Below are 24,182 nucleotides of genomic sequence, written 5' to 3'. Positions count from 1 at the left end.
AACTTCTGTTGATCTCTCTCATCTGCTTCTCCTTTCACTTTCCATCATAGCCCTGACCAGGCGACATCTGCGACATTCTCTTTTCACCATGTTTTTCCTGTTTAGCACCAGTCTCACCTCATCCCCAAACCATGCTGCATCGCCTTCACTGGTTCCTCTCAGTAAAGTGGGAACGAGCAAAATTTTACACCACACCATCCACACCTCAAATGAAAGAAAAAAACAAAATATAGACAAGCCTAAGAAAACAGAAACAAAATATAAAAATGAAGGTAAAGAAGTACACAAGACAAAAGAAAGTAACAAGCGAAACAGCAGAGAGTAGCCGACAGCAAGAAGATAGCAAACATATGCTGAAGAATGAGTGTTTCATGAGCAACTCCAGGAAATCTATTAATATTATATAACTAGTTAATTTTGTGCTTTCAGCCACCTCGCCCCCTATTCCCGCCATGTTCTTGAATTCCCTCCCAAAACTCATTCAGCTTTCAGACCCTCCTTAAAACCCACCTCTCAAACGAAGCTTTTGGCCCCCCTTCCTAATTTCTCTTTCTTTGGCTGAGTGTCCAGTTTTTTTTTTATTATGCCTCTGTGCAGCACCTTGGGGTGTTTTTCCACTTTAAAGGCGCTATATAAGTGCATATTGTTATTAGTCCCCTGTGGTGTTGCACATGAAGAATCAAGCAATCTCATTTCCAGGTGGAAACGTTTAGACGGTCGCGGAGCGCAGAGAGTTCATTATAAATCCCATATCCACATTTGGAGTGCAAACCACCTAAGTCAGTATGTAATTGTGTTCTGACCTCAATGGTGGAGCTCGAGTGCCTCGATTAATAGGAGAATGAAATTACAGCGACGAATTTACATTCACCCTTTAGAAATGCGGCTCATGGCAAAAGTAGACACTAAATGCCCGTGGAGGTATATATAAAAAAAAATGATGGGTGGTTGAGTTGAGTTGTTAAGTATGGTTAAAACTGGAGAGGCGGAGTGGAAATGGCCAACTGGAAATCCAGAGGCTGGCTGTGGGTGATTCTCGAGTTTCCCTTTACAGTCAGTTTCGTTTTGACATGTTGCAGCCAGGCGATGCGTCTGTCACTTCCTGAAAGTGCTGTACAATGTGTCAACGCTGTGTTTCTGTAATCGTGCACTCGGACTGTATGGCCCTGCACCGACTGTAATGCAACACTTTCCCCAAGCCCAGCTCGACCAGGTCCGGGAGGTAAGATATGGTTTAGGGGCGAGTTTCCTTCTGTCAATTTACACAAAGTGACGTTGTTGAGCTCAGGCGACCTGTCATAAATGTCTATAGTGTTACCCCCAAATGCACTGATTAATTTCAGGAGTGATTTAAAGCAAGAGAAAACATGTTGGATCCTGGACTTGTTTGTTACCTTGAAACTTTTATTCTGTTGTAAATATAACCCGTTTAAGTGAAATTCAGGCCTTTTCCCACTTTGGGGATTTCCCCCTCGCCGTTAAAATGGCGCTAATGAGTGCAATCCGGGCAATGCAGTGTTTGCCTTTTATGTTCAATCCGAATAGAAACGCAATGTGCAGATTGGCAGCGCTTCTATCTCTGAGCTGTAACACATGAATACGGGCTGAGCGATCAGCTGCTTCCGTCGCCCCCGGCTGGATTTTTAACCTTCACCCCGTCCGGGTCACGGCCACTGACCAATGCGACAGGCAGACCATAAACACTGAAAGGAGGAAGCATAGCAAAATGTCAATTTCAGAAATGTCTGGGTTCGTTGAATTTCCCCAAAGGCATCAGGCAGGGGTAGTTGTTTAACAACATGTTTATTTTTAATATTACTGAGCTGTAAATCTAGAAATTGTAGGTGGTGATATCAGTGGTTAAAAGCTCAGCATACTTCGAGGCCATTCCTTTTGTTTTCTATTTTAATACTGACTCTGCATCACCTGTGCTAAAATAGTGAACAGAGGAATGTCACATGAGCACATAAATAAATTCATCTACTAATACTGCCAGTGGTGATTATTGAGCTCCAGTGAATGACATTGCGGATTAGTCAGTGTATTTAGCGATAAGTTATATCAGCTTCGGACTAGTTAATGAGTTGGTGTCTCCTCTCTCCCCAAAGTTTAATTATTGAACACCAGAAAATATCTTGGAGGTGCAGGTTTCACATGAACTATAAAAACAAAGCTTGAGTGATTTATATCTATCTTATAATCATTGTGGAGCATGTTTTATATTTGATACTATGGTGAAGTTTGCAATTGAAGGTTTTAATTAAGCGCCCGCTGCACTTCATAACATTGATATGTAAAGCATTAGCAATTGCGAGGTTATTACGAGATTGTTCCCACCAGAGTATTTAAAATAATTTCCAGTTTGATGGGAATTTTTATGTCCTGCAGTTGTTAAAAGCTGGTAAGACTGGAACTATTAAATCACTGTCAAATAAATAAGTTTCCATTATACTCCTTCAATAGCAAGAAAAGTTATAATGCAAGATGAGAAAATGCATTTTCCAAAACTTAATTCACCAGAATCCAAATATTTTTTAAACATTGTATGTATAGACCACACTTCTGTCCACAAACGTTACTTACTGTAACATTTTAAAGTCATACCATTTATAATGGCAGAACAATGTGAAACATTTTAGAATGACAAAACCCTATCTCAATATGACTATGTTTACGATGGAAACATTGACGTAGAAATTGGTGTGTGCCCAAATTCAAGTGTGATTCAGTGGTGACAACGACCGCCATGGCAAAACTGATACATGAGCTTGGTCTCCTTGCACCATCAGGCAGTGACCAGCCTGCTGGGGGAGCTAGTGACACCCCAAGAGGTACGTGCACTGGTTGTGAAAAGGAGGAACATCAGTTGGCGGAGACACCAGACTTATAGTAAGTCTGGAAAGGGAAAGTGGAGATCAAGGGGAGGGCGAGTAGAGGCCAGCAGTGGCCTGTAGTTTCAGTGCGGATCCAGGAGAATTCCTGCTCCTGGTTCCACATTTGGATAAGTAAAAATGTTGCGAGCAGTTCCTTTAAGGATCACTGGTTTGGCTGAGTTTGGCCCCAGATAACTGATGATAACATGAATACCACATCCTGCGGTCAGTCGCAATCTAATTTTCCAAAGGGACGTGCAATACCAATAAGTACTCCATTTGCATAGGTGTTAAGGGGCCCTGATTGCCATTTCAGGTGATATGCCCCTTTTAATATGGTAATCTAGATTGTGGAGCATACAGACTCGGTCTGGGTGAGTGTGCATGTCAAATTGTTTAGGGTGCCCAGAGTCATCCAGGACATCCGCCTGGCTCCATGATCCAATTTCTGGGCCCATGTGTCAAGTTTATACTTGGAAAACAATATGTAAAATCTTTCACCAGCACAGTTCACAAATGAACTAATTAAATTTATCTGGGTTTTTTTCAAAATTAACAACTGAAATTCATAATGTCCAAAATAAGTTTCCAAGCAATATAGAAAATTCAAAAGCTTACATTATTAAATTTGTCTATGTAATTGTCTTTTAATGCCTTCCTGTAACATGTTCGATTCCTGATACCAGATTATGTTTGCAACGTTCTCCATTTATTGTACGTGACCAAGACCTGATACACATAATATCTTTAAGCAGGAGACATCCAGAGAAATTAAACAGTACAACCATATTTTCGTTCCCCAGGTCGAGACATAACCTTGTCATTGTTCACATTCTGGAGGGACCGCTCCCTCTGCAACGCCCTGGTCCACTCTTCCATCACCTCGACACCTCATCACCCTCCCATGGCACCTTCCCATGCAATCGCAGGAGGTGTAACACCTGCCCTTTTACCTCCTCCCTCCTCACCATCCAAGGTCCCAAACACTCCTTCTAGGTAAAGCATGATTTACTTGTACTTCTTTCAATTTAGTATACTATATTCGCTGCTCACAATGCGGTCACCTCTATATTGGGGAGACCAAACACAGATTGGGTGATCACTTAGCAGAACACCTCCACTCGGTCCACAAGCATGACCCCTGATATTCCGCTTGCTTGCCATTTTAATTCACCACCCTGCTCTCACACCCACATTCTGTTCTCGGTCTGCTGCAGTGTTCCAGTGAAGCTCAATGCAAGCTCAAGGAACAGTACCTCATCATCTGATTAGACACTCTACAGCCCTCTGGACTCAACATTGAATTCAACAACTTCAGACCATGACTATCATTTTGATGATTTTTTAAAAATCATATGCCAGTCTTAAATGTATTTTTCATGCTTTTGCTTTCAGACACAGCTATTCATTATTCTGCCATTAACACTCTAGACAAATGCTTTGTCTTTTACTATGGCTATTACTACTTCCTTTGCCTTTTATTCCATGACATCTTTGTCATTTAAACACTCCTGCCCTCCGTCCTATCACAGACCTTCCCTTTTGTTCTTCTTCCCCCCCCACCCCCCCTTTCATTTGCTCAAAGCCTATTACATTTCCAACCTTTGCCAGTTCTGATGAAAGGTCACAGACCTGAAATGTTAACTCTGCTTCTCTCTCCACAGTTGCTGCCAGAACTGCTCTGTATTTCCAGCACTTTCTGTTTTTATTTCAGATTTTCAGCATCCGCACTATTTTGCTTTTATTTCCTTGTCATTTCTTTCCAATCCTAAATTACTCTACAAATTGCTAAGGAAAAGTTTGAGATCTTATTGTTGCTTCTCATGATAAACTGTCATTGCTGATTAATTATGGCATGATAAGCGTTATTGTGAACAAGGCCCCAAAAAGAATGTTTTTCTTACAAAACAGAGGATATCAACTTGTTTCTCATCCTGTCTTCATTGTTCCTTATCTCAAAACTGCCTTGGTTAACTGTTCCCTAACATGGCCATGAAAATACACAAATTATACATCCTATAGTTTCAGCAAACAATTAAAGCACACTGTCGGCTAAAATTGTACCATGACAAATCAAACCCTAAAGCATCCAGGAAATGAACAACTTTTACTCATTTCAGTATATCTAGCTACAGTACAAATCTATAAGGTATCTATAAGTAAAATAAGAACAAAACTTTATATGATGTCAAACCAAATCTTAATCCTACATATCTTGCATCGTCTATTACCCCCTATTCTTGCTGACCTGCATTGGCTCCCAATATAGCAGCACCTCAATTTTAAAATTCTCATTCTTGTTTTCAAATCCCTCCATGACCTCACTATCTCTGTAACCTCCTCCAGCCTTACAAGCCTTTGAGATCTCTGTGCTCCTCCAATTCTGGCCTTTTCTGCACCCCCAATTTTAATTGCTCCACCATTGGTGGTATGCCTTCAGCTGCCTAGGCCCTATGCTCTGGAATTCCCTCCTTAAACCTTTTTGCCTCTCTCTCCTTTTTTCAGCTGTTCCTTAATATTTGCTGCTTTTTCCAAGCTTTTGGTCATCTGTCCTAATATTTCCTTATGTAGCTTGTTGTCAAATTTTGTTTGATGATGCTCCTGTGAAGAGCACTTATTACATTAAAGGTGCTATATAAATTTAAGTTGTTAACTTGAAATCCTCAACTTCTCCCAAAATATTTGCCTTGGAGGCAGTTTTCGTGCCTTCATCTGGAATTACTGAGATGGTAACAGGCTCAAAATGAGGTTGGTATCCTTACTGCCCCGTTAACAGCAGCTGTGCAGTTGGCTCCATTTCAAAGTTGCTAGGCCCCTTTATAAAATAGAATCATAGAATGGTTACAACACAGAAGGAGGCCACTTGGCCTGTCATGTCCATGCCAACTCTCTGTAAGAACAACTCAGTAGTCCCACTCCCCACCTTTTCCCCATAGCCCTGTAAATTATTTTCTCTTTAGAGAATTATCCAATTCCCTTTTGAAAGTCACAATTGAATCTGCCGCCACCACTCTCCCAGGAAGTGCATTCCAGATCCTAACGACTCGTTGCATAAAAACGTTTTTCCTCATGCTGCTGTTGGTTCTTTTGCCAATCACCTTAAATCAGTGACCTCTAGTTCTTGATCCTTCTGTCAATGAGAACAGTTTCTCCCTATTTGTCTGGATCCCTCATGATTCTGAACATCTCTATCAAATCTCTCTCAACTTTCTCTCCTCTAAGGAGAACAGCCCCAGCTTCACCAATCTATCCATGTAACTGAAGTCTATCATCCTCGGAACCATTCTCGTAAATCTTTTCTGTACCCTCCCCATTACCTTCACATCCTTCCTAAAGTGTGGTGCCTGGAATTGGACACAATACTCCAGTTGAGGCTGAGCCAATGTTTTATACAGGTTCACCATAACTTCCTTGTTTTTGTGCTCTATGCCTCTATTTATAAAGCCCAGGATCCCATATTCCTTATTAACTGCTTCCTCAACCTGCCCTACCATCTTTAATGATTTGTGCAAATATGCCCCCAAGTCCTTCTGTTTCTGCATCCCCATTAGAATTGTATCCTTTATTTTATCTTGCTTTTCCTTGTTCTTCCCATGAAAATGTATCACTTCACTTTTCTCTGCATTACATTTTATCTGCCACGTATCTGCCCATTCCACCAGGCTGTTTATGTCCTCTTGAAGTCTATCACTATCCTCACAGTTCATAATACTTTTTAGTCATCTGCAAATTTTGAAATTGTGCCCTGCACACCCAAGTCTGGGTCATTAATATAGATCAAGAAAAGCAGTGGTCCTAATATCGATCCCTGGGGAACCCCACTTTATACCTTCCTCCAGTCCGAAAAACAGCCGTTTGCCACTACTCTCTGCTTCCTATCACTCAGCCAATTTTGTATCCATGCTACCACAGTCCTTTTTATCCCATGGGCTTCAACTTTGCTGATAAACCTATTATATGGCACTTTATCAAACCTCTTTCGGAAGTCTGTGTAGACCACATCGACCCTCTCTCTGTTACCTCATCGAAAAATTCAATCAAATTAGTTAAACACAATTTGCCCTTAACAATTCTGTGCTGGTTTTCCTCAATTAATCCACATTTGTCCAAGTGACTTAATTTTGTCCTGGATTATCGTTTCTAAAAGCTTTCCCACCACCGAGGTTAAGCTGACTGGCCTGTAGTTACTGCATTTATCCTTGCACCCTTTTTTGAACAAGAGTGTAACATTTGCAATTCTCCAGTCCTCTGGCACTGTCCCTGTATCTAAGGAGGATTGGAATATTATAGTGGAATATGGAATAATATGATGTAAATAGGACTGCAATTGCTATTTTTTTGTTGGAAGTAGTTGAAGTTTGCACCATGCAAGCTTCAATTATTTCCACAGGCAATGGAACTGAATAGGCCCATCAAAGATACATGTTAAATTATTTTGTGGGCTCCAGAGGAGCCTCCACATTTGCATTCCCCTCCTACAACTCCCCTTGCTGCCAACTGCCACAACATAATCCTAAGGCCTCAATCAAGTAAACTGCCTGCCAAATTTAAATGAGGCCAGAGCCTCAAAATCATGGGGTTCTCTTCACCGACTTAATAGGTGGCTGGACATCACACTTTGTTGGTTCGTTGCCCAAAACACGAAATGAACCCCAGTGATTTTACCTGGAATTAGTTGCAATCCCACATTTTCTCAGGATACATCAGTAGCATTTAGATACCCAAATGACTGAATGCCTTTCTATCAGGAGCTAACCAAACCTATTCGGGTGTTTACCCAAAATAAATTGAAGAAATTCTAGAGGACAAATTTCAAAAGCTTTATGGAGGTAGCATTGACAGATTCAGAGCACTGCTTTTTTTTTTAAGCAGAGTGTACTTATTAAATTTCTCTGGCTTGAGGCAACATCTGAAACATATTTGCAACCTTACATACACAGAATACAATATTATCTGAGAGATTAAAAACAAATGACCAGATCTGCTTTCCTGCAAGCCTCCGATAGTTTTTAAAAAAGGAAAACAAAGATATTACTGGGTGCTTTTACAGTTTATAAACTCGAGCTGTGATTATCACAACTCCACTGCCATACATATTACGAAACACCATCAGTTTCTTTAAAAAAAAAACTTTATTGTTGCTTGCTGATCTGCAAGAAAACGTATACAACAATCTAAAACCTTACACTTACCCTACCATTCTCTTAAGTTTGAAATAGTGATATGATTTAAACTTTAAATGCATTTAGACACATGAAACTATGATTTTTAATAGTGAGATGTGTTTCAATGGATTCTTTTTTTAAAACTCAAAATGATTTACCCCAGGTAAGTTGGATGAGGGAATATCAGAGGATTTTGGTGGTATCAGGACGTATCAAAGTCTCATTCCAGTTGTTGCAAAATACATGAGTGAGATGTGTTCTGACATCACGCTATCCTCTTTGATGATCAAATGGCAACAGACGGTGTCAGAATAATGATTACAAGATTGGCTTTGTGGGAAAGGCTCTTCCAGCCATTTGATCTTATCCTAATATCTATACTCAGAGCACACAAAAATCATAAACATAGATCAAAGCATATTATGAGATTTGTGGATGCCACATTTAATCTGACAGTGACAATTTATCCTAACACATATTCTATTCAACAAAATCATCGAGAGTATCCTCTTTTTGAAGGGTATTTTTGCACTACAGCAACTTAAAGTAAACCAATACTGTTTTTGTTTCAGTGTGGTAGCCGCAAATTAAGTTATGGGATGCTGTTTCCCCCAGCTGGGTAATCCAGAACTAGGGAGTCACAGTCTCAGAATAAAGGGCCAACTATTTAGGGCTGAGCTCTCCACTTAAAGGATTGTGAATCTTTAGAATTCTCTACCTGGGACAGCAGTCATTGAGTATATTCAAGACAGAAATCGATAGATTCTTTGAATCTAAGGGAATTAAGGGATTCGAGAGGAAGTTGGATGGCCACCTCTGTGAGGGGATAGTGTTTTTAAAAAAAAAATTTTTATTTCGAGATACAGCACTGAAACAGGCCCTTCGGCCCACTGAGTCTGTGCCGACCACCAACCACTCATTTATACTAATCCTACACTAATTCCATATTCCTACCACATCCCCACCTGTTCCTATATTCCCCTACCACCTACCTATACGAGGGGCAATTTATAATGACCAATTTACCTATCAACCTGCAAGTCTTTGGCATGTGGGAGGAAACCGGAGCTAATTGAACAGCGAAACAGGCTCCTATTTCTTATGTTCTCAAGTCTGATTGCACTTGTGAGAGCTGCTGTCATATATTTGGAGTGACAGACGTTTTGTTTATTAATCATATTAAATGTTTATTCATGCCTCCTATTTTGATATATCATTCTGGAATATACATATATTTGAATTGATCTGCAGTGTTGCTGATTCCTGCCTATGGATTTGCCCCGATGTTGACAGATGTGCTGAGTGTGTATCCCTCCCTGCTCTGGGTGCTGTAGCTGCTGTTTGGGTTGAGCCCATGTGCTGACGATGCTGGAGCGCAGCGGATGTGGTGGGAGCTGCGGTGAGGGCTGCTGCTGCTGCTTGTTTCTGGGAGCGGGTGGAAAGTGCGGGGATTTCCGATGATCCGCCCATGGCGCCTCAGTCTCTCCGGCTGCTGCTGAACGATCGGCAGACAAGCACCGCTTCTTAGCCTATTGCTCCTGTGGGTCCGCACGAATGTCATTCTATTCTGGCATTCAAAATAAACACTCCTCCCGCCCCCCCCCCCCCCCCACTGCGAGTTGGACGAGAGCTAACGCAATTGAAATAAGAGTCCTTTTGAGTTCAGTGTAGAAAAAAATACGCTCAGATCTTTCATATCGCCTCAGGCCGAACTTGGAAACCGAGAATATCTTTTGCTGTCTAACTAATACTAATTGCGATGCGGTACAAAGGGGGAACAAAGGATTCAAGGAAATGTTTATGCAAATTCGTTAAATGGCATAGTATTTGCTGGAAATGTTTCACTACTTCAGTAACATAAAAAGGTGCTTTTATATAGGACCACAGGACGTCCTAAAGCACTTTATAACCAATCAAGTACCTTTTTTTTGGGAATGTAGCCAATTTGCACACAGCAAGCTCCGATAAACAGCAAAGTGATAAGGACCAAATAACCTGTTTTTGTGATGTTGATTGAAGGGTAAATATTGACTAGGTCACTGGGAATAACCCATTGCGCTTCTTCAAAATAGTGCCATGGCATCTTTTACATCCATCTGAAAGGGCAGATGGGGCCTCAGTTGAACATCTCATCCAAAAGATGTAATTTCCAACAGCACAACACTCCCTCCCTCAGTTCTGCACTGGAGTGTCAGCCTTGATTTTTGTGCTCCTGTCCTGGAGTGGGACTTGAAGCAACAACCTTCTGACTTAGAGACAAAGAGTGCTACCAACTGCACCACAGTTGACACAATTGTCAGACTTGGAGAAAGATGTGTACCAGAGAAAGCTTCTTGTTTGAATTGGTTTACAGCATTGTTTTGATGGTCTGACACTAACATTTTTCTATAGTCATAGAGATACAGCAGGATACAGCAAAAGCCCTTTGACATATTAATATTTTAGTATTTTAAGACAACTGTATATATTTTTATATGTGTATATATATCTATTGTAATAATATGTAGTTTCTGTCCGTGCTTTCCTGATTGGTCGGTGGGTTGAATTGGTTTGCAGAGCCAGCATTCAGTACACAGCAGAAAGTTTACCGGCCCCATTTTCCTCTGCAGGGGAAGTGAGTTGTGCAAATGAAAACTTTTTTTTGACATTTAGATTTGGCTCCAAATGAGAGATCAGGCCTAGAGTGGATATGTTCCAGGTTTCCACATGTATGCACTTTAGTATGCACTTGCGAGACTATAATATAAAGTTGAGAGAGACTGAGATAAAATTTAATCAGTGATCAGTGTAATATCAAATAGAGAGAGACTGAAGTTAAATATAGCCAACATAATGTAAAATACAGAGAGAGTGAGGTAAAATATATAAACTAGAGAGAGACTGCAGTAAAGTTTAGTCAATGTAATTATAGGGATCGCAGAGGCAAACACATTATAAAATAAGACAACTTCTGTTGGGTTTGTAGGTTTTGGTTTGTGGAGTATTTTGTAAGGTCCAATGAAGTTTTGCATCTGTGAGCTGACAGTTGGTTGATTTGATAACATTTTGTTGAAACATTAAAGTACAATGTGTGTTGAGTGACCTTTTTGTTCGATTCAATACAAGGCATCTGGTGAATGGGAAAGACACATCTTTGGGTGCTGCCTGGTGCATGGGGAGGAGACTATAGAAAGATTTGGAGGAGATTGGGATAAAACAGGTTTGGCATTGAAGAATGTAAAGAAAAAATAGAGAGAAACAAAGGCAAAATATAATCAGTATACTATAAAGTTGCAAGAGACTGAGGTAAATATAATCAACGTAATATAAAATAAGAGAGATACTGGGGTATAATATAACATAAAATAGCGAGGCTGAGGTGATGATGGGAGGAATGGGGATTGCCAGCATGGGATGGCATGGGATGGGGATGGGATGGGAATGGCAGGGAAAGGGTGAATGGGGATGGCATGGGAGGGATCGCATGGGAGGTACGGAATGGCATAGGGATGGCATGGGAGGGGTGGATGAGATGATAGGATTGGTTATGTATACTAATTTGACTGCAAGGTCAAGGTCAAAATGGAAGTATGGTGGGAATGGCATGAGAGGGATGGCATGGGACTGAGGAAGTGGCATGGGAAGGATGGCATGGGTAGGAGGGGATGGCATGGATGGGTGGCATGGGAGGGGTGGATGAGATGATGGAATTGATTAAGTATACTAAATTTGACCGCAAATGTTTTGGGGGTCTCTGCTAGTATACATATTAATTGCTGGTGTGGAGTTTCTGCTCGGGTGGTATTGTCAAAATGCGCCCAGAATGAACTGGATACTGCCCCAGTTTGGCCAAGGTGAAGCTATGCTGAAGTTTCCATGCAAACACATTAGCATAATCCCAAATGTAAATTTTTTTTGAGAAGCCATCTAAGTCAATGAGGAAGGATATTTAATGGATCTAATGCGCTTTGACTTTCAGAAAGGTTTAAGATCTTTGTATCATGAAGTCCATAACTCTACAATCAAGTACTTCCTCTTGAAGAGTGTGTGATGGAAACCACACCTGCCAAATGGACACATATTAATTTTGTCATAAGGAACACTAATTTGAACTGTTACTGGACATAGAACACAACTTGTTTTAAAAAGGCCACAGAACGGTGGCTGAAAATATGCCTGCATATTTGCATTCTAAACGAGACAATGGGAGTATTCCCTGATTCAATTAGCCAGATAGGTTTTGTCAATAGTGATGATCAAGAGACATTGAGAGTTAGAGAGTGATTGAATGTGTTAGAGCTGGCTTAAACTTACACCTTACTTGTTTAAATCTGAGAAAACCTGTCTGGTTGATTTCTTTGCAATTACAGGTAGAGAGCAGTGAGCAAGGATTCACTGAGGGAAAGCTATAAACACTGTATTTTAAAAGTTAAACCCTGTTACGGCCAAACTAGGAAAAGACTGCGAGGGGAGCCCTAGACCCCTTTTTCACCTGGTCATTACAAGTGACAGTGCCATGATTCTGGGAGTTTTTACATACAAAATTAACCAAACAAACCAAGTAAGTCAAAGAGGTAAGCTCAGGAGCAAACTACCATATTTTAGCACAGTGCAAACATCAGAACATTACATAGAGAGGGGACCTGCAGCAGCAGGTCTGAGTGTGGCACATCTCGTAATGCAGGCCAATGTTTTCAGCAATCACTCTGATGGTCAAAATATGGCTTGCAACTTCTGGACAAAAGCTTAGAAACTGTATTAAGATGTGACTCGTCCTTTGAATACATGCAGGAATTCCAAATATTGATGAAAGACTGCAAAGTTTCATACTGAATGGTTGGAGACATTTGTTAAGTAAATAAACAAATGAAGTACTTTTATCTATGTTTTATGTAAGAAGTACATGTGAGCCGCATGGAAGATGGCAGGATCCCCAAAGACACATTGTACAGCGAGCTCGCCACTGGTATCAGACCCACCGGCCGTCCATGTCTCCGCTTTAAAGACGTCTGCAAACGCGACATGAAATCGTGTGACATTGATCACAAGTCGTGGGAGTCAGTTGCCAGCATTCGCCAGAGCTGGCGGGCAGCCATAAAGACAGGGCTAAATTGTGGCGAGTCGAAGAGACTTAGTAGTTGGCAGGAAAAAAGACAGAGGCGCAAGGGGAGAGCCAACTGTGCAACAGCCCCGACAAACAAATTTCTCTGCAGCACCTGTGGAAGAGCCTGTCACTCCAGAATTGGCCTTTATAGCCACTCCAGGCGCTGCTTCACAAACCACTGACCACCTCCAGGCGCGTATCCATTGTCTCTCGAGATAAGGAGGCCCAAAAGAAAAAAAAGAAAGAAGTCTACTAAAAATAGTGAATGTGGCTAAAACAGCTTTTATTCATCTGCCCTAGTATCTCCTTTTGTGGCTCGGTATCAAATTTTGTTTGATAGTGCTCCTGTGAAGTGCCTTGTAACATTTTACCACATTAAAGGCACTATATAAATGCAAGTTGCTGTTGCTGGTGTTGTTGAGGGTCTGGCCCACCCAGATTGATTTTTAAAACAAGTAAACTAAACGTCAAAATATATTAATATGATAAGAGAAATTAGAATAAATATTCCACGTGGTGTTCACTTCAGGAAAACGTGCACTATTTAAAAGCATTTAAACCAATATAAGGGACATCTTTGGTAACCATAACTCTTCGCATTAATTGTCCAAAAGGTAGAGAAAATATATATTCATAAGACAACTTGTTACTTATAAAAGTAATTATAGCAGAAGTGTCCTAGTCAAACCTTTGGAAGTGTACATCTAACTAACAAAACAAGGGATGACAGGTGAAAAGGCAGGCGTAGAAGAGGAAGACAACAAACGGTACTTCAATCAAGGTCAAACTGGCTGCTTTATGATTATGGAACAAATTCCAATTCTTTTTTCGTGCAGTCCCAAAAATCAACTCTTCAAAACTTCCTGTAGTAATTTTTACAAGAAGGAGTAGAATCCTTCCATTAGCAAAGTGCAATTCCATTTACCACTGGAAGAGATGAATTAACTATAACTGGGTGCACTAGATTAAGAACGATAAAAGCCTGAGAGTTCAATGTCAAAGAACAAACGACCGAAAGATTCTGGGGCGAGACCAAAGGATATGGATAGGAATGTTTCCAGTACACCCAGAGCTTGTGACAGTTTTGTGCATTCAAGATGCCACCCTTTAAAGGCGTTGTGGAGGTAATTGCACATTGTTTCAAATCTTAAATTGTCAGCTTGACTTAGTTGGTAACACTCCCACCTCCTGAGACAGGAAGTTGTGGGTTCAAACGCCACCATAGGACATAATCTATATGGTGTCCTAGAATGGAGTTTGAACCCACAACTTCCTGACTCAGAGGTGGGAGTCACTGCAGTGCAGTATAGTTGGAGTGCTTGTTGTCAGAGATGTTGTCTTTCAGATTAGATGTTGAACAAAAGATTCATCTGCTCTGGTGGCTTAAAAGATTTTGTGGCATTATTTGGAGAAGAGCACGGAATTTGTGCACAAATAGCAAAAGTGACTGCACTTCAGAAAATTGTTCATATATTATAAAGTGTTTTAGGATGGCCATTGTATGTGATAACTGCCACATACAACAAAGAAGATTAACGTAATGGGATGTTATTTTAATTGGCTTAAAATTATGCTCCCAGAACACATCTCAAGGAGGCATATTTGACCCCATCTTTGCTACCAGTTTTTATTTTTATAATGAATCTTTGCTACTAGTTATTTATTTTTCAACTTTGTCAGAAGCCAACTTTCCTTCTGCCAGGAAGTTTTTGTGTCATCATGTAACCATCTAGTTAGTTTGTCTTTCTAATATTCATCGATGTAGGCTTACATGAAGGCCTATGATAGTCTATTTTTTACTCTAGTATATACAAGGGAAGGATCGTGAACTGAACAGTAAAAAAAAACATGAATAGTATGTAAACCATCTGATTCAATTGCAACAGTGAAGGTTCTATCAGGCTCTGGCCATTAAAGTGTTGGGCAGAACCTTGTTAATTATCTTCCTCCTCCCCTTTCCCACGCTCTCTCTCTGTCATTCACACACAATAGAGTACTTGATAGAAGCTGACTAAAAAGACAGGAAAAATTAATTCATCCATTCATGTTTCAGAGACTGGAATAGAAGTGCTGGGGTGAACGTAGTGGAATGGAAACCTTTCATAGCTTGTGTTGTTATTGCCAATGTTGTTGGTTTGTTTGTGTTTTTGGAGGCCACAATCATTGCATAACTTTTGATTTGTACCTGGACTCTGAGAACTTTTTAAGTTTTAACAAGTAGTCACCAAATACTGAGAAAGAAGGCGTCATTGGTAATTGCTTGGTAATTTCCTATAAATGCTTCTGTGGGTGGGATTTCCATTCCAGGGTCGGGAACCTGACGTCGCATTCTTACATTGCAATTTTAATTGGCAAAGCAGTTAATTGGCCAATAATTGCACTGGCTGTCCAATTCGCAGGGAGGAGCGGGCCCGATTTGAAGGGCAAGCGGCAGGCATTGCTGTGGTTGCCGTTTGTCCGAGAATGGAGGCTGAAGCTGAGCAGAGGGCAGTGGGAAGGGAGGGCCCCCGTGCCAGGGCAGCCCCCCGTTTTTCTGATGTCTCAGCTAAGGTGCTGCTGGAGGCAATGACAGCATGGAGAAGGATCCTGTTCCCTGCCAGCAACAATAGAAAGCCTGAAAAGCTGACCAAGAAGACATGGATGGAGGTGGCTCCTGAAGTCAGCAGCAGAGGAGAGCTGAGGAGGAACTGGGTGTAGTGCAGGAAACATTTCAATGACCTGTTTAGGTCTGGCAAGATGAGTCCAAAGATAGACCCAGATGGCATGTCTCCTGGTCAGCAGTCACCAGAATGCAAACGAGGGGGAATCCTGAGGGTGACTAAAGTTCTCCTGACCATAGGAGAGATGTGTGCACAGCAGCATTGCTGACCCATGAGCATAATCCATAACCCCTTGTGCTATTGGACAGTAGGCTACGGCGATGTCTGCAACATCCTATGTGAATGAAAAGCTGCAAGTGGTGAGGGAGAGAGAGAGGCATTTTCCAAACAGCATCTTTTTTCACCTCACAGGCCAAATTGGGAGAACAAGGCCAGGGAGAGCGAGAGGGCAGTTTAGTTTAGTTTAGTGATACAGCACTGAAACAGGCCCTTCGGCCCACCGAGTCTGTGCCGACCATCAACCACCCATTCATACTAATCCTACACTAATTCCATATTCCTATCACATCCCCACCTGTCCCTATATTTCCCTACCACCTACCTATACTAGGGACAATTGCTAATGGCCAATTTACCTATCAACCTGCAAGTCTTTTGGCATGTGGGAGGAAACCGGAGCACCCGGAGGAAACCCACGCAGACACAGGGAGAACTTGCAAACTCCACACAGGCAGTACCCAGAATTGAACCCGGGTCGCTGGAGCTGTGAGGCTGCGGTGCTAACCACTGCGCCACTGTGGACGGTGGGATCCCTCAGCTCGCATCACTGATGCATTTCGAGGAGCTAGCCCTTAATCTGGCCAGAGTGGCAAGCCACTGGGACATTCGAGATGGAGAAACAGGAGTCCAACATAGACGGTGAAAAGATCGCAACATCTCCAGGTTCTGGGAATGCATGGCAATCCTCCCCATGCAATGAGCTATCAATGCATGAGCTGTCATCTCAATATTTCATGCAGCTGAAGCATCTGTTGATTGTGTTGATTTCTCATAACCACCTTCTGTTACATCTGCCACAGGGCCAGAGCAGAGGGGAGGAGTCAAGACACCGCCAACCTGTTCTGGAGGAGTCAGAGGAAGAAGACACCTTGCAGCCTGCATCATCTTTTTTGTGCACACTTCATCAGTGCAGATACTTGCACTTTGGTGGGTCCTCGTGCGTCATTACAGATGGTGGCACAGGGTGAAGTGCACATCACATTGGAGCAGGGGGATACATTGGAGGCAGAATTGGCTGTGGCCAATATCCCTTGGAGAATGGAGGACAGGCACAGCCCTGCTGTGGACCGGGGGGAGATGCAGAGGGAGTCACGAAACAGGTGGCTCTACCTGAAGAGCCAGCATGAGATATATGTCCACATGTCTGAGTTACCTGAGGAACTGCGGCGTCATGGGATGAGAATGGACGAGTCCATTCATCTCATATGTTCCACAGTGTCTCACTGCTTTGAGTGCATGAGCTCCTCCATTGAGAGAATGGCCAACCTCATGGAGAGCCATATGCGGCATCACTCAGAGTGGATGCAGGAACAGTGCATTAACATGCACAGAATGCATGCCGCAGCCTGTAGCATTGACCAGTCAGTGGCACAACGAAGCATGGAGTGGATGCCAACTGCACCCCAGCTGGTGTTTCCCTCTAGCAATCAAGGGCGTCAAGAAAGTGCTGATGTAGTGACAGATGGTGATGAGGGGAACACCCCTCACAGGGCTCCATCATCATCATCATCTGCCTTTGTGGCCCCTCCAATGAATGAAGAATCTGTAGTTACACCCTATGACAGAGGCTGCCCCTGCAGTGATGCTGGTGCAGCAGCCTTTGGAGGTTCGGGCCCCCGCTGGCACTTCCTCGCTGAGGCCGACTGCCACAGGCATCTCAGTTCCAGACAGGCACTTGTGACTTGTGAGCACTTTGCCTCCACCTCAACCTCAGCCACAAGGGGAGCAACTCGTAGGAGTGGCTGTGCATGCAGGCCACTGCGATAGTAATGTCACTTTGTGGGCTACTTGGGTGTGTCTGTTTTAAATAATAAACTGTAATTTGATAAAGCACCGGGTATGTTGTTGCATGAAGGCAGACATGTATGCCTTTATTTCATCATGGTGGAAGCCAGGGGAAGGGAAAATAAGGATTGGCAAAGAGAATTGGGGAAGAGCGTGTCAGGTAGAGAATCTGGAGCCTTGCAGTGATTTGTGCCATTGGCAAGTTGCTGACTTTTGCTATTAACAGATGCTTGCTTTTACTCAGATGAAGGAGAATCTCCTCTCCAAATGTCCTGCAGACTGATTATCGCTCAGGTGAAACATGCCTGGATCAGAGTGGCCATAGCGTCCCTGCCATCCTGATGAGCGCTCTGCCCCCTGAACCTACCGTGGCCACATCCTGCAAAGCATGGTGACTGTTCTTCAGTTCACTTTAAGCCTCCTCTTCCTCATCCTCTTCCTCTTCTGAGGAGCTGTTCCATTCCAGCGCTTCTCCCTCTTCAAGGTCCACACCTCTCTGAAGGGTCATGTTATGAAGTGCACAACAGACCACCACAATGCCAGCACAAGTGAGACCCTTGAGGGTGTGTACTGGAGGGCACCACCTGACCGGTCAAGGCACCTGAATCTCATCTTCTGAGGGCGATGGCCTGCTCAATGATGACGTGTTCAGGTGGCATCGGTTGTTGTGTCTCTCAGCCTTCATGGTGGGGCATTGCACCGGAGTTATCAGGATAAGCCTTATCAACTAACAGCCGTCCACGGATTTCCAATGGCTCCATGAAGAGCTGCGGCACCTGTGATTGCTGAAGTATGAAGGCATAATGGCAGCTTTTAGGATAGTGTGCACACACCTGCATGAAGCTCGCGCTGTGGTTGCAGACGAGCTGAACATTTAGGGAGTGGAATTTCTTCCTATTGAGGAATCTCCCTGGCTGGTCAGTTTTTGCCTTGATAGCCACATGGGTGCAATCGATGATCCCCTGCACTTGAGGGAATCTGGCGACAGAGGCAAATCCCACTGCCCTTTGAGCTTAAGTGCTGATATCAGCCTTGAATTCAATGTAATCCTCTCCCCACTAGTGTCTCACCTCTGATCTCCGTATAGAGATCCACAGGTGCACGAGATGCGGCTGGCGACTGTAAAATTGGCGTGGGATGGCTGGCGACTTCAAAGCGCACCACGATGTGCGGCGCGCTAATAAATTCAGCCCATGAGATCCACACAGGGTCTGAACCATGACCGGGAGGAGGAGGCATGAACAAAGTAGGGTGTCAGGCGGAATGGCAGGACAGCAACAAGAGGCTAAAGGCCTGCTACCTGACCTGAGCCCGATGGGACCCGACGACATGTGTCGGGTTCAGGTCGGGGTCAGGTCGCTCTTCTGGGCGCGCTTTCAGGTCAGACACCCACAGTACTCCACGGAATCGGAGTCTTTGCAGTGAGCGGATCAGCGTCTCTATGACGTCATTGCGCTCATGTTTCAGCTTCCTTCCATTCCATCCATCCAAAAGTGGTAAGTACAGTGAGTGCAGTATGGTCGGGTTGGGCACAGAAAAAATTGGAAGGACTCGGGCCGGGTCAGGCTCGGGTCCGATGTGGTTCTGTTGGGTTCGGGTCGGGTTTTTTTCCCCAGACCCAAGCAGGCCTTTACAAGAGGTTCCATTGAGAGGGCAGGCTCAGAAAAGGCCCTCATGCAAAGGCAACCAGTTGTACAGAGTCAGGAGAATTTGCATTTCGTTTAAATTAATTTAAATACGTAAATGAAGGCCTCGCCGCCAAGCGGCGGGGGTGCCGCACCAAGGCCTCGCCGCTGCTGGTAAAATGCGGCGGGGCCTCCTCGGCCCAGGGGTCGTGGGAGGCCACTCCCGGCAGAATTTTACGGGCCCATCTGCCACAACTCCTGACACCGAGGGGCTAGCAAAATTCAGCCCCATGTCTCTGAAAGAAAATTCAAAACTGTCTGTTAACAAGCTGACCACAAGGTCGTTAAGTGGCTTAACTGGGCATTTAGCGATCTTGGGTGGGTTGGCTATTCTGGCTCTTGGCGGAGCATTTTAAACTTTGAGCCTTGCCGGTTTCCCATCGGAACCAGTGTGCCGACCCGAAGGGTGGATTTAAGTGATTGCCTGCCCCATTCCCACCCTCTCATTTAAATACAAATCTTGCCCATATATATGCGGAATTATACATGTGAATTAATGTTCTGGGACTACGTCATTTGTTGGAGTCATATAACAAAATTGAAATTTGTGGGAGAACTTGGATTGTGAAAGTTTTCTTCGTTCAGACTACTGGAGAAGTGGCTTTTTGGGTGACCTCCGAGCATCAAAAAGTTCCAGAAAAGCTCAGTCATGGATCAATGTTTTTTTCAATCCCAAATTGCAACAGGCATTACATTCTAGAAAAGTTAGGACCAGCTAAATGCTATGTGAATGAATGCTGCTCTTTGGTGAGTCTGAGACGCATAATGTTTCTACAGAAGGCAGTGCTGTTTAAGTTGCGCTGTTTTGTTGTGATTATGAAATTTAAAAAAATTCCTCTGCCAGCCATGTAAAATTGTTATGCTAATTCGCAAAACAAGTCGCAACAAGCAACTTTATATAATCATTCATTTACGAAGTATTTGAGCAACTATAGCATTTGTGGATTAGACGTTGAATAAAAGGCTTGAAATAGAGCGATGTTGTATTCCTAGAATCATTTGATTAAAGTCATAGACCTGCTTCTATTCTTAAACAAACATGTGAACTCTGGGTTTACTTTTAAGGCAGTTTAAATAGTCCAAGGTACCAAAGTTTTTTCAATAGGAAGGCTGGAGGGAAATGTACACCTGCAAATTCTGCTTAAGTGCTTTATTTTGCATTAATCATTGAAATATTTCTGTTGTTGGGTATAACCATATATCTAATCAAAACAACAAAGGAACAAACTAAATGACGTGCACAAGCAGAATAGTAACTGCACCATGATGATGTTTGTGTCTCAAAACAATAGTGACAAAGTTAGACTAAGAAATTCTTGTAATTCTGTTTATAGCTATTAAGTACCAATTTATATTTGCCCAGATGTTCCTGTTTTTTTTTAAAAAGGTGAGGCTAATGGCACTTGTAGTCATTTATGAGCAAATGGTATGGCATCTTCAGGAGAGGTGAAGAGATCCAAAAGTTGCTGTCTGATTTGTGCTCCTCCATCATTGGCTTCATGAAAATACCATCTCACTGTCTGGCTCACCATTAAACTGCATTGAATGGGGTTAAATTGTTCTTATCTAAAACTCTACTGCCCATATCCTAACTCTCAACAAATCCCATTCACCCATCACACCTGTGCTTGCTGACTTCCATTGGCTCCCGGTTTGGCAGCATCTCGATTTTAAAATTATCATTTTTTAAAAATTCCTTCCATGGCCTCGCCTCTCCATATCTCTGTCAACTCTTCCAACCCTCGCGCCTTGGGATGTTTTACTATGTTAAAGGCGCTATATCTAATTGTTGTTGTTGTTGTTGTAGATCTCTGTGCTCTTCCAGTTCTGGCCTCTTGTGCATCATTGATTTTCTTTGCTCCACCATTGGTGGCCATGCCTTCAGTTGCCTCAGTTCTAAGCTCTAGTATTCCCTCCCTAAAATTTGTGTATCTCTACCACTATCTCCTCCTTTAAGATGTTCCTTAAAACCACCTCTTTATCCAAGCTCTTGGTCACTGTCTTAATCTCTCTTTATGTGACTTTGTTAATCATTCCAGTGAATCCGCTTGGGATGTTTTACTACATTAAAGACACTATATAAATGCATGTTGTTGTTGTATTTGCATGATGGATACATGCGAAACTCGCCATAGAAAGTTAAGCCTTGTCCAGTCTTAAGTACATTTTTAACAACTTAATTACTGCCAAACAACCTCTCCAGCACTGAAATTTAAAAAATACAGTTGTCGAGTCTCATTACTTCAGGTTTTAATTATTGTTGGAGATTTAAGAAATGTAAAATTCAAATTTTTGTTTTACTTTTTCCTTATCTCTCTCTTTCTCTCAATTAAATCTTTCTTCCCCTCTCCTAATTTCTCCTTCAGTACCTGATTTGGAATTAAATTCACCCACTGTAATTTGCATTTCCTTCCTAGTCCTTGCATTGTTAATTTCACAATCCTTCCATCTGATTAGTTAAGAGATACAAAGATGCTTTCCCTGCTCACTCAGGTCCCAGATGACCTTTTTCTCTTGTGATGTTATCAGCTCACACTTTCAGCAAGCTGTCATGGAAAAAAGTTAAATATCTATATATGCAAGGGCAAGTCTAACTAATGGGAGACACTGTTACATGCTCTGCTATAACAAAATCTGGGCCACTGTGTCAATTTAACAAGGGTAGATCCTGTGTTTTTAAGAGTTTCTAATGTTTAATAAACCACAAAGGCAGTGAAGCTGTTCGCATGATATTTAGTGCTGAGGAATGTATCATTGCACAACTGTACTGGAACTAGCCTGACATTTTGTTGGATATTCCCAGGTTCTGAAATTGCTTGCAACATCATGAATCATCGATAAACATGACTGCAGTAGTAAAATGTGTCCTTCTTCAATACACCAGAGAAGAACTTAGCAGAATCAAAATGTGGATCCTGTTATAGACTAGTTCCCTTCCCTTCAAACCTATTTTGCTTCAAGCAAGCATTCCAAGTACATGATTATAAGGTCTTCTAGTTTGCTAAAATCTTGATAGATCCTCTTAAGAAAGTTTTTTTTCACTCGAAATGGTACTATTACACCGAATGGACAGTATCAGAGATGGCAAAGGAGTTGCCATGAACGATTATATCATTGTCTGACACCCAGGAAGTGCCCATACCCTTTTCTTGAATTGAGCATATGAACTTACAAAAACAAAGGGCAGGAAAAGACCACTTGGTCCATCAAGCCTATCCCATGTTATCATAATCCAACTTATGCACACATTGACCTCCATTCGGACCAGTCACACAATTTCCTAGGAGAAACAAAAGAAAGAGAAAAAAAAAGAGGGGAAAAAATAACACTCTAGGAAATTAGTTTTCAAAGCCCAAAGGTAATTAAACAAGTTCCAGGTAACTATGTTGGCCTGGAAACATATCCCCTATACCTCAATTGCATGTAGTAATGTTGGCCACACTCAGTGGGCTGCATTTTACCAGTCCTCTAGGGACGTGCTGGGAAACGGGCTAGAGGGTTTAAAATGGCGAGGGAAGGCAGGGGGTTGGAAAACCCATCGCCTTCCTGACACCATGGGAATTTTACCAAGGATGGGGAAGGCTGAGGACCGCCATCTCAACAAGAGGCCAAATTTTTTTAATTCATTTCTTGGGATGTGGGTGTCGCTGGCTAGGGCAGCATTTATTGCCCATCCCTAATTGCCCTTGAGAAGGTGGTGGTGAGCTGCCTTCTTAAACTGCTGCAGTCCATGTGGGGACAGGGGAAGGGAGTTTCAGAGTTTTGACCCAGCGACAGTGAAGGAACAACAATATAGTTCCAAGTCAGGATGATGTGTGGCTTGGACGAGAAATTGCAGGTAGTGGTGTTCCCGTGCATCTGCTGCCTTTGTCCTTCTAGGTGGTAGAGGTCACAGGTTTGGAAGGTGCTGTCAAAGGTGCCATGGTGCATTGCTGCAATGCATCTTGTAGATGGTACACACTGCCACTGTGCGCCGTTGGTGGAGAGAGTAAATGTTTATGGGTGGGGTGCCAATCAAGCGGGCAGCTTTGTCCTGGATGATGTTGAGCTTCTTGAATGTTGTTGGAGCTTCACCCATCCAGGCAAGTGGAAAGTATTTCATCACATGCTGACTTGTACTTTGTAGATTGTGGACAGGCTTTGGGAGTCAGGAGGTGAGTAACCCGTCGTAGGATTCCTTACCTCTGACCTGCTCTTGCAGCCATGGTATTTAAATGGCTAGTCCAGTTCAGGTACTGGTCAATGATAACCAGGATGTTGATTGTAGAGGATTCAGCAATCATAATGCCATTGAATGTCAAGGGGAAATGGTTAAATTCTCTCTTGTTTCAGATAGTCATTGCCTGGCACTTATGTGGCGCGAATGTTATTGGCCACTTATCAGCCCAAGCATGGATATCTTCCAGGTCTTGCTGCATTTCTACACGGACTGCTTCAGTATCTGAGGAGTTGTGAATGGTGCTGAATATTGCACAACCATCAGCAAACATCCCCACTTCTGACATTTTTTTTTATTCATTCATGGGATGTGGGTGTCGCTGGCTAGGGCAGCATTTATTGCCCATCCCTAATTGCCCTTGAGAAGGTGGTGGTGAGATGCCTTCTTGAACCGCTGCAGTCCATGTGGGGTAGGTACACCCACAGTGCTGTTAGGAAGGGAGTTCCAGGATTTTGACCCAGCGACAGTGAAGGAACGGCGATATAGTTCCAAG

The 24,182-nt window shown here is 42.7% G+C and overlaps 1 protein-coding gene across 1 annotated transcript in view; it reads left to right on the top strand.

Moving 5' to 3' along the window:
* The first annotated feature begins 1,087 nt into the window (after nt 1-1,087).
* The window catches only part of LOC137376466 (TNF receptor-associated factor 5-like), a 72,677-nt gene continuing 49,582 nt past the window's right edge, over nt 1,088-24,182 (top strand). The window contains exon 1 of the mRNA XM_068045089.1: nt 1,088-1,222. The gene's annotated coding sequence lies outside the window, so the exon portion shown is untranslated. The remainder of the gene's footprint in view (nt 1,223-24,182) is intronic.

Source organism: Heterodontus francisci, chromosome 13, assembly GCF_036365525.1.
Source record: "Heterodontus francisci isolate sHetFra1 chromosome 13, sHetFra1.hap1, whole genome shotgun sequence".
In the NCBI taxonomy this organism is placed as follows: domain Eukaryota; kingdom Metazoa; phylum Chordata; class Chondrichthyes; order Heterodontiformes; family Heterodontidae; genus Heterodontus; species Heterodontus francisci.
The sequence above is the reverse complement of the archived record's forward strand: the minus strand, read 5'-3'. Positions and strand labels throughout refer to the sequence as shown.